We start from the raw sequence: 10,297 nt of genomic DNA, 5'->3' as shown, positions 1-10,297 counted from the left end.
GCATCAGTTTCTTAAATGATTTTATTTTATTTTATTATTTTTTTTAATGTTTTATTGTGTTATAGGAGAACAAGGATCTTGGAAGTGATAACAGTTTGATTGGTCAATTCGGTGTCGGATTCTACTCGGCTTTTTTGGTTGCTGAAAAGGTCTTTAATCACACCTCCTCTCTTAAACTGTTTGTTAATATGCATATTTTTTGTTTGGAAATGAAATTAATTTGTATGTGATTTTTTAATCTTTTATTCAAATAGGTGACGGTGTCGACAAAGAGTCCCAAATCAGACAAACAATACATTTGGGAAGCATCAGCTGATAGTAGCTCATATGTGATTAAAGAAGAAACCGACCCCGAAAAGCAGCTTCGTCGTGGGACCGAAATAACACTTTATTTGAAGGTGATATATATGGTTTATTTTATAAAGTTTTCGAACTTTCGTTTTTTGCATAAAAATCTTGTATTTTTATATGGGTTTTAAAAATTGGACTGATATTTTTTTTATTGATTTTAGGATGATGACAAATACGAGTTCACTGAGCCAAGTAGGGTTCAGGGTTTGGTGAAAAACTATTCACAGTTTGTTTCGTTCCCCATTTACACATGGCAAGAGAAATCATGAACCGTTGAGGTAAGTAATTAATTTCATTTACTTTTAATTGAGTCGTTTTTTTGGGTCAAGCGGGTCAAGTTCAAGTAATGTAGCTAAGGAAATGGGTTAATCGGGTTGATAGTCAAATTCAAGAAGTTGACTTTTTACAGGTAGAGGAGGAGGAAGAACCGAAGGAGGGAGAAGAAACACCACCCGAGGTAACGCCTAGTGACCACAAATAAAGTTTTATTCTTTATTATTTGTTTCAAATATTTATAAATAATAATGCTTTTGTTTGTATTGGTTTTCAGGGCGAGATGAAGAAAAAGAAGACTAAAACTGAAAAATACTGGGATTGGGAATTGGCCAATGAAACAAAACCTATATGGGTGAGTTCATACACTTTAAAATAATGAATTCTATTTTTTTTATAATTTTTGTATATATATTTATATGTTTTATATATTTTTTAAAAATGCAGATGAGGAATCCTAAGGAAGTTGAAAAAGACCAATACAGTGAGTTCTACAAGAAGACATTCAATGAGTTTCTTGATCCTCTTGCATACACTCACTTCACCACCGAGGTATTTATTGGTTTTTTTTTTTGAAAATTTGTATATGATGTAAATAACTACATATCCCGTGTTCTAATTGTTACAATTTGTGCAGGGTGAGGTGGAGTTTAGAAGTGTGATTTACATCCCGGGAATGGCACCAATGAACAATGAAGATGTAGTGAATCCCAAAACAAAGAATATACGTTTGTATGTTAAACGTGTATTCATTTCAGATGATTTTGATGGCGAATTGGTAAATTTTATCATTTATTCAAAATATGAAAAATATTGAGACATAATCATTTTATTAAATAGTTTAACTCTGATTCTTGATATGCAGTTTCCAAGATACTTGAGCTTCGTAAAGGGTGTGGTTGATTCAAATGATCTTCCCCTCAATGTTTCACGAGAAATTCTTCAAGAAAGTCGAATTGTAAGTTTAAAAATATCATCTTTATTTGATTAAGTTATATTATTTCAGTCTATTATATTGAAAACATACTCACTGTCTTTTATTTCTTGAAGAAGTTGAATTGTATGTTTAAAAAATCCATCTTTAACTTATTAAATCATGCTATTTTTACTAACATATATTGAAAACATATACGAGTAAATTTTTTTTTTGCCATATATCTTAAAAACGTACTCGTTTTTTCCATCAAGGAAGTAAAATTTTATGCTTACAAATTTCATCTTTAATTAATTAAAATATACCGTTTAAAATTTAATATTATATATATAACCATACTCACCGCCTTTTGTTACTTGTACTACAGGTAAGAATAATGAGAAAGAGGCTTGTTAGGAAAACTTTCGACATGATACAAGAACTTGCTGATAACAAAGAGGTTAGTAAGAAGGATTAAATTGAAATATAATTGATTAATTTCTTATTTTCTTTCGCATTATATTTAACTCAAATATAATCATATAATTTCAGGATTATAAAAAGTTTTGGGAAAATTTCGGCAAGTTTGTGAAGTTGGGATGCATTGAGGACAGTGGAAACCATAAAAGAATAACTCCATTGCTTCGGTTTTTCTCATCTAAAAGTGAGGACGAGTTAATAAGCTTAGATGAATATGTCGATAATATGGGTGAAAAACAGAATGCAATTTATTATATCGCGACCGACAGCTTGAAAAGTGCCAAGTCAGCTCCTTTCTTGGAGAAACTGGTGCAAAAGGATATCGAGGTATTGATTTTTTTAAATCAATACTTTTTAGATTCCATTTTATAATGATTTTGTGGGTCCCATCTATATGTAAGGTTTTGAGTTTTTTTATATTTTTTTATTTTTACAATATAAACGGAAGCCACAAAATGTAAGTTGTTATGCATGAAGATTAATCTTGAAAGGCTACGCGTCATTTAATATGCAGGTATTGTATTTAGTTGAGCCTATTGATGAGGCGGCGATTCAGAATCTTCAGACGTATAAAGAGAAGAAGTTTGTAGATGTGAGCAAGGAAGATCTTGAGCTTGGTAAGTTGAGTTGTAAGTTGTAACTGTTAGAACCAAACGGGTGGTTTTGGCTCAAACGGACAAATTTGTGCTAATGTGGGCCTTTTTGTTAATTGTTCGGGCTATGTTAGCATATCCAAACAGGCCTAAATGGACGGAAACGGGCCAATATTCGCGTTTTTGTTAACTTTTTGGGCTAAACAACATACCCAAACAGGTCTAAACGGGCTAAAATATGAACATTAAATAATTGGTCAACTCGTGTTCAGTTGACTTTTTCTAAATATCTTGTCTTTTTTTTTTGAATTTAAAAAAAGTGACATTTTAAATGCGCCTGCAAAACCTATACCATTTAAAATATAATATAATTTTTTGGAATTTGTTTGCTACTTCATTGTAATAATAATAAACTTAAAATTGCATTATTATAACGTTTATTGTAATAAAAATGAACAAAGCTATAAACGCACGTTTGGTGAATTATTTTGTTTAATGATTTTATAACACGTTCCAAGTCTTCTGAAAATTATTATTTATTAAGGAAGGCGATACCGACGAGGTTAAAGAGAGAGAAAACAAGCAAGAATACATCCTTCTTTGTGATTGGATGAAACAACAGCTCGGTGACAAAGTTGCAAAAGTACAAATTTCAAACCGTTTAAGCTCTTCCCCTTGCGTTCTTGTGTCGGGAAAATTTGGGTGGTCGGCTAATATGGAACGGTTAGTATTGTTTTTATATTTTTATTTGGCCATTTGAATTTTTGTTGAAATAATGAAATGAAATGTTTAATTGTAGGTTAATGAAAGCACAAACTCTTGGTGATACTTCAACTTTGGAGTTCATGAGAGGAAGAAGAATAATGGAAGTCAACCCTGATCATCCAATCATCAAGGACTTGAATGTATGTAAAAACTACTTTATTTTTCTAACTAGAGGTGTAAACGAGCCTAGCCAGAGTTGGTGTAAGCTCATGTTCGACTCGTTTAATAGTTAATAAGGTCAACGTTGACTTTTTTTTAAAATGAAGTATTTAATTATATAGTTATGGAAAACAAATATGAGTATTTATTTATATACCTAAATATAGTTTTTATCTATAACAATATATACAATTATGTTTCTTTTGTTTTATAATTTTTTATGTATGATAATATTTATTCTGTCATGATCCTAGTCAAACTTGGTATTTGAAGCGTGGGCTTGAGCTCGTTTATTAAATTGACTTTAATTCAGGCTCGCTTTTAGCTCATCTAAGTTTGGCTCGATTCGAGCTTTTATTGAGTGGATTTCGAGTAATCACGAGCCGACGAGCGGCTTGTTTACACTTTATTTCTAACTATTTTTTTTTCTAATTTAAGTTTGAAGCGTATATTAATACATAATCAATTTGCAGGCTGCATGTAAAAACGCTCCAGAGAGTAGTGAGGCGAAAAGAGCCGTGGATCTCTTATACGAAACAGCTCTAATCGCTAGCGGATTCACCGTAAGCTTTTCACTCATAACAAAAATCTGACTTCTATTTATTTTATCTTTTCTTAACAATTATTTTTTTATTTCTTGTAATTATTTTTACTAGCCCGATAGTCCAGCTGAGCTTGGTGGCAAGATTTATGAAATGATGGCGGTTGCTCTCGGAGGAAGGTGGGGCCGAGTTGAAGAAACTGAAACTGCTGCAGCTGATGATGAGCTAGGAGATTCAAGTTCAGACTCGACGTCCGAAACAACTGAGACCGAAGTTGTGGAGCCATCAGAAGTGAGGACCGAAAGCGACCCGTGGAGTAGTTAGTTGATAAGGTTTTTGTTTATTAGGAATTGATTGATGTTTTTGTTTAGTATTTATGTAGACATGTTTTGGAAGATGTTGAAAAGTTTATTATTATTATTATTATTATTATTATTATTATATTATTATTATTCACTGTTTGTTGCTTGCACAAGAGGAAAACATGAAAAGTCAATATTAAAAGTTAAAAAAAAATTATAAAGTTGAATTTCTGGGATTGTTCCTTTGATTAGTTAATCTTGGTGATCAAGGCATAATGCTTATAAATAGGTAAACATAGGTTGGTTGTGTGACAATCATATAGTTATTTTTAACACAACTGCACAAGTAGAAAATATATAACAAGAGAGTTGAGATGGGTAGTATAGATATGAAGAAAGATGGCTGGCTCTTATCAGGAATCAAATCGATGTTTGGGTGTTTATTATTTGAGTCGGACGATGGTAGAAGTGCCAGAAGTTTGGAAGTTGCATCCACTGGTCGTGGGCCTGAGGCGACCATGGTTGCAGCTGCCGGGCATTTCTCCTCCAAAGTTCGATTGATTTAGAAGGTTGAATATAAACCTGTCTTGATGTTTTGAAGATGTTTTGTTGGATTTAAATCATTCGACAAACATGAAGGGATATTTTCAAGAATATTATCACTTTGTGGAAAAAGCAAATTCATCCCAGATGATAAATATATCATCTAGGATGGTTATGGATGGTTATACGAACTAAAGTTTTGTTGTCTAGAAATTGAAGCGTGTTACAACTATATGAATAATGTTTTGTCTCGTGCAGTCATTATGCGAATTGTAATTCTTGTAAAAGTATAGTTGATTTTCTCGTTTCTCTCAGTGTTTGGTATACGCATATATGATATCTCGTTTATTTCGGTGTTCGTTCCATCATCCAACCATCATTCAATACTAAAGAGAAAATCTAGATTAAAAATAGTAATAAAAAAGGATAACATGACTAAAATTTAAAGAAAAATAACAAAAAACAATAAGAAGCAGTTATAGTCTCAACCGTAATGCCGCGCAATGTCTTCCTTGCATTTTAGAACTACTTCAAACTGTTCCATTCAAATGATGGCGCGGCTAAATTAGATTTGTGAACGCTTGTCCTTTTATTTGGTGCTCATATACTCCACGCCACACAACTTTTCCATCTTGATCTCCTTTGGTCGTGATCAATGTCGTTTTTTAACATGAAAATTCGATTTCGGCTAGATCATTGTTTATGCTGATATAAAATTTAGGTTTTATATTTCGGCACATACTGCGGTGGACTAACATGAAAATCGTTGCATGTTTAATTGGGTTGGGATATATATATAATCTTTTACATTGAAATAGAATTGACAAACGGGCAACAAGCTGCTACGCAAGCCTCATTTGGATTGCAAAATCAAGTCTTTTATAAACTACATTATTTATAACCCATTGGACTCGCCTAACTGGTTAAGTAGCTCTAAAGCCTCAGGCGCGAGTAATCCAAAAGTATCAAATGCAAAAGGAAAAAAGACGTTTTAGTTGTCAGTGCACGGTTTCCCATGTTTGATGACTTTGTATAAAACAACTTTTAAAGCAGTATGACCTACACTAAAAACACTACTTCACAAGCCTACAAAAGGGGAAACTCCTTTTAGGTAACTGGTCACACACAATATATATTAGTTGATTTAAGTGGTGATTGAAATTGGTGAAAACATTTAAAGTAGAACTTGTATGATGTTGACACTGGAGTTGATGTTGTTGCTTAGTATTTTATATAGACCAATAGGCCCTTTTGGAAGAGGTTGAAAAGTCAATACTTAGTATTCACTGTTTCTTGCTTGCACAAGAGGAAAATTACAAGTCAATAATAAAAAAGTTAAAAATTTTATAAAGTGGAACTTCTGGGATTGTTCCTTTGATTAATAAATCTTGGTCATCAAGGCACAATGCTTATAAATTAAAAAAAAACATAGGTTGGTTGTATAATAATTATACACTTCATCAAACACAAGTAAAATAATATAAGAAGAGAGTTGAGATGGGTAGTAAAGAAGTGAAGGTTGATAATCGGTTCTTGTCGTTAGTTAAATCGATGTTTGGGCGTTTATTGTTTGAGTCGAACAAAGGTAAAAGTTACAAAGGCTCGGAAGCTGCATCCATGGGTCATGGACCTGAGGCGACCATGGTTGCAGCCATGGGACATTTCTCCTCAAAGGTTCCACTGATTTAGGAGGCCGGATATAAACCCGTCTTGGATGTTTTGAAGATGTTTCGTTGAATTCAAATGATTCGATGAACATGAAATGTGAAAAAAACAAATGCATCCCGGGTGATTGTATATATAATCTAAGATGGTTATATGAGTAAAGTTTTATTGTCTAGGAAATTAAAGTGTGTTGCAACTCTATGAATAATGCTCAGTCTCATGAATAATGTTTTAACAAAAACGCAGAGCGAAAAGTGTGACAATCTTAAACGTAAAACATGATTCGTTTACTTTTATTATATATCTAAAGAACGAAAAGTGTGATTTATTATTTTACTCTATATATTTATTATGTAATAAGTTTGTTATATATAAATTAAAAATTATTATATTTATATAAAGAATACACTCGTTTAAGATCAAGCCTAATCAGGCTTAGTATGTGAAACTCGAGCTTTGGCGCTTTCATTGAATTAACTTCAATTTTGGTTCGGGTTCAGGATCAAGCTCGTTTAAGCTCAGCATTGTTTAAGTTTTTAACGAGCCGATCTTGAGTAGTTCAAAGCAGACCAAGTCGTTTAAACATGTAATCAAGTAAAATATAGGATCGTGGAACCGAAGAATCACTGTTTCTTGTTTGCAGAGAAGGTAAATTGTCGAAACTCGAAAGTCAATAATAAAACTTAAAAATTTTAACCAGAAATTATTTATAAAAAAGTAATATAATTTCTGGGATTGTTCCTTTGATTAATGAATCTTGGGTAATTAATTTATTAAGTTATTACATGACTTATAATACACCAAAAACAATTTAGAGCTAAATGTGCTCACATATAAAAAAATTATAAGGTTACATCATGAAAATACAAAGAATAAACTAACTAACCCCCCCCCCCCCCCCCCCAAAAAAAAAAAAAAAAAAAAGGAAAATAAAAAAAATCATGCTCAAAATTACCAGAAATCACCACAAGAACAAGTCCCATCCTTAAACAAATGAAACCGAACCGCATCCCGTACAAGAATCTCCCGCTTCGTTATCTTAGAAATAAACTTAGTCGCGGTATGACAATCCCCACACACCCTCAAATTCTTAACCACCCGTATCGGCATACCCTCGGGAACAAATAATAACCCGAACGCAATCGCAAGTTTCTCACTATGATGATTAAGCATCATTACTTTTTCCGACTCGTTAACATTATGAAGCGCAAATCTCATATCGGGCACATACCCTTCGCGTAACATCTTATTATTCAAAAATTCCAGCGCAGCGTATATCTGTTCTGAATACGGGCTCGATCTGTCATCGGCTGAAAACACGTGCACTTTATTTTTATATTTAATCCAACTGAACCCGGGTTCTTTTCGTATATTATTATGTTTCATTTCTTTTCTCAAATTAGCTACTTCATCCCATTGGCCTTTGGAAGCATACATACTTGACAACAGTACATAACTTGCAGGGTTATTGGGCTCCAACTGTTTTAACGATTTTGCGGCCCATTGGGCCATTTCCAAATCGCCGCGTGACCGACACGCGCTAAGCAGTGTAGACCAACCGAACGCGTCCGGGCTAACTGGCATATCGTTTATGAAACATCGGGCTTCTTCCAGAAGCCCGGCCCGACTATAAAGGTCAATCATGCAACTGTAGTGGTCAGAGCTCGGGTCAATCCCGTGCTCGTTGACCATTGACTTGAAATACTCGCGACCCTTTTCTACTAACCCCGCTCGACTGCACGCTGAAAGTACGCCTATGAACGTTACCCGCGTCGGGTTTGAGTTGACCGGTCAACATTCGGTCAAACAGGTCTATTGTTTTACTAGCTTCACCAAATTGGGAATAACCCGAAATTAACGCGGTGTAGGACACTTCATCTTTTATCTTCATTTCGTTAAACAATTGATTAGATTTGTTAACGGACCCGCATTTACCGTATAATGTTATAAGCGCGTTCGACACGGTTATAAACGAGATCAAACCCGTAACGAGTGCCTGACCGTGAAACTGCGCACCCTCTTCTATACTAGCTAAGTTCGCACACGAACTTATTATGCTCCCGAGCGTATATTCATCGGGTTCGACCCCGTTTCTTTGCATCTCACAATAGATCTTTACAGCTTCTTCACTTTGACCGTTTTGACCATAACCGACAATAAGCGCAGTCCATGTTACAATGTTTTTCAACCTCATTTTACCAAACACTCTTTCTGCATAGTTTATATGTTTACATTTCAAATACATGTCAACAAGTGAACTACCGACATACACGTTATCCAAAACATCGTTTCGTATAATATACGCGTGGATTTGAGAACCTTGTTTAAAAGCCATACATCCTCCACACGCGGTCAATACGCTTCCAAGCGTAAACTGGTCAATACCGACACCCTGCAGCCTCATTTCCTTAAACACATCAAAACACTTTTTACACAAACCGTTTTGCGCAAACCCTGTAACCATCGTCGTCCACGTGATCGAATCTTTCTCACGCGTACTATAAAACAACTGCTCCGAAGCCTCAATCATCCCACGCCGAAGAAAACCCATGATCATCGTGTTATACATCACCACGTTTCTTTCAGGCATTTCGTCAAACACTCGGCGCGCGTCGTTTATGATACCTGCTTTCGCATACATTTCGACTAACGGGCTGCCTACAAACACATACGATTCAAACCCGTACGTCACTATCTGCCCATGAATTTGCCTACCCAACCCGACTAACCCGTTGTTCGAACACAATATAAGCATAGTTGAAAATGTAATCCTATTCAAACTAACACCATCTTTCAACATTAACTTATACGCCTTGACGGCATTATCATAACAACCGAAACGAGTAAAACCCGAAATAACCAAATTCCACGACACCCCATCTCGCTTCGGCATGGCGTAAAAGATCTTTTCCATGTCTAATAAGTGCCCGGATTTGGAATAAGCTGAAAGAACACTGTTCCATGAAAAAAGATTTCGTTTAGGAATTTGGTCGAACACTTGGCGTGCATAACTAATGTTTCCGAGTTTAAAGTAACTGGTAATGATATTATTGAGCAAAAAGGTTTCAGGGTTTATTAGGGTTTTGAGTATGAAGCTGTGAAGCTTCTTTACTTGAAGGTGGTTGTGTGTTTCACAGTAGAGTTTGAGTAATGAACAATAGTGGTTTGATATTGAAGAAGACATGGTTTAATTTTGTGGGTAAAGATTTTTTTTTTGACTTTTTATAGTTTGACTTTTTAATTTTTTTAACTTTATATAATTTTGACTTTTTAAATCTTTTAATTTTAATTTTATATTTAAGAATAAGACCACATGTAGTGACTTCGTTCTCAGGAAAAACGAGGCCATAACTTAGTGAACACCGCCCTCTTCTCGTATTATGCCGCGTTTAATTGGATATACAGTAGTGGTGGAGGGAAGCGTTGTCCAATCAATTTTTGTTTATTTTTAATTAATATTTATAATTTTATTTAAAAATTTAAAAAAAATAAAAAAGTGTGTAATGATTGGAAGAGGGTTTTAAGATTTTTTTACCACTACACCTGGGGGTGTTTAAGAAACGAAAAAACCAATCTGAAAAAACCAAAAAATTCAAATCGAGGAACCGAACAAAACAAAAATTGACGGTTTGGTTTTGTGTTTTTATATAAACTGAACTTGCGGTTAGGTTTTGGTGTTGCATTCAATAAAACCCGAAAAAACAGAACTAA

The 10,297-nt window shown here is 34.2% G+C and overlaps 2 pseudogenes across 1 annotated transcript; one reads left to right on the top strand and one right to left on the bottom strand.

Moving 5' to 3' along the window:
* Window positions 1–65: 65 nt before the first annotated feature.
* Window positions 66–4,487, top strand: LOC143604081 (heat shock protein 90-5, chloroplastic-like; annotated as a pseudogene). The gene is made up of 15 exons (XR_013148221.1): window positions 66–149; window positions 255–398; window positions 513–629; window positions 761–808; window positions 902–979; window positions 1,072–1,176; window positions 1,262–1,402; window positions 1,490–1,582; window positions 1,926–1,997; window positions 2,090–2,344; window positions 2,532–2,634; window positions 3,159–3,333; window positions 3,410–3,515; window positions 4,008–4,097; window positions 4,191–4,487. The product of XR_013148221.1 is annotated as a heat shock protein 90-5, chloroplastic-like (transcript).
* Window positions 4,488–7,530: 3,043 nt separating this feature from the next.
* Window positions 7,531–9,794, bottom strand: LOC143604080 (putative pentatricopeptide repeat-containing protein At1g68930; annotated as a pseudogene).
* Window positions 9,795–10,297: the final 503 nt, after the last annotated feature.

This window comes from Bidens hawaiensis, unplaced genomic scaffold (genome assembly GCF_021521415.1).
Source record: "Bidens hawaiensis isolate Kalapana, Puna unplaced genomic scaffold, B.hawaiensis_p1.1 tig00063866_1, whole genome shotgun sequence".
Lineage (NCBI taxonomy): Eukaryota > Viridiplantae > Streptophyta > Magnoliopsida > Asterales > Asteraceae > Bidens > Bidens hawaiensis.
This window is presented reverse-complemented; position numbering and strand designations above follow the sequence as displayed.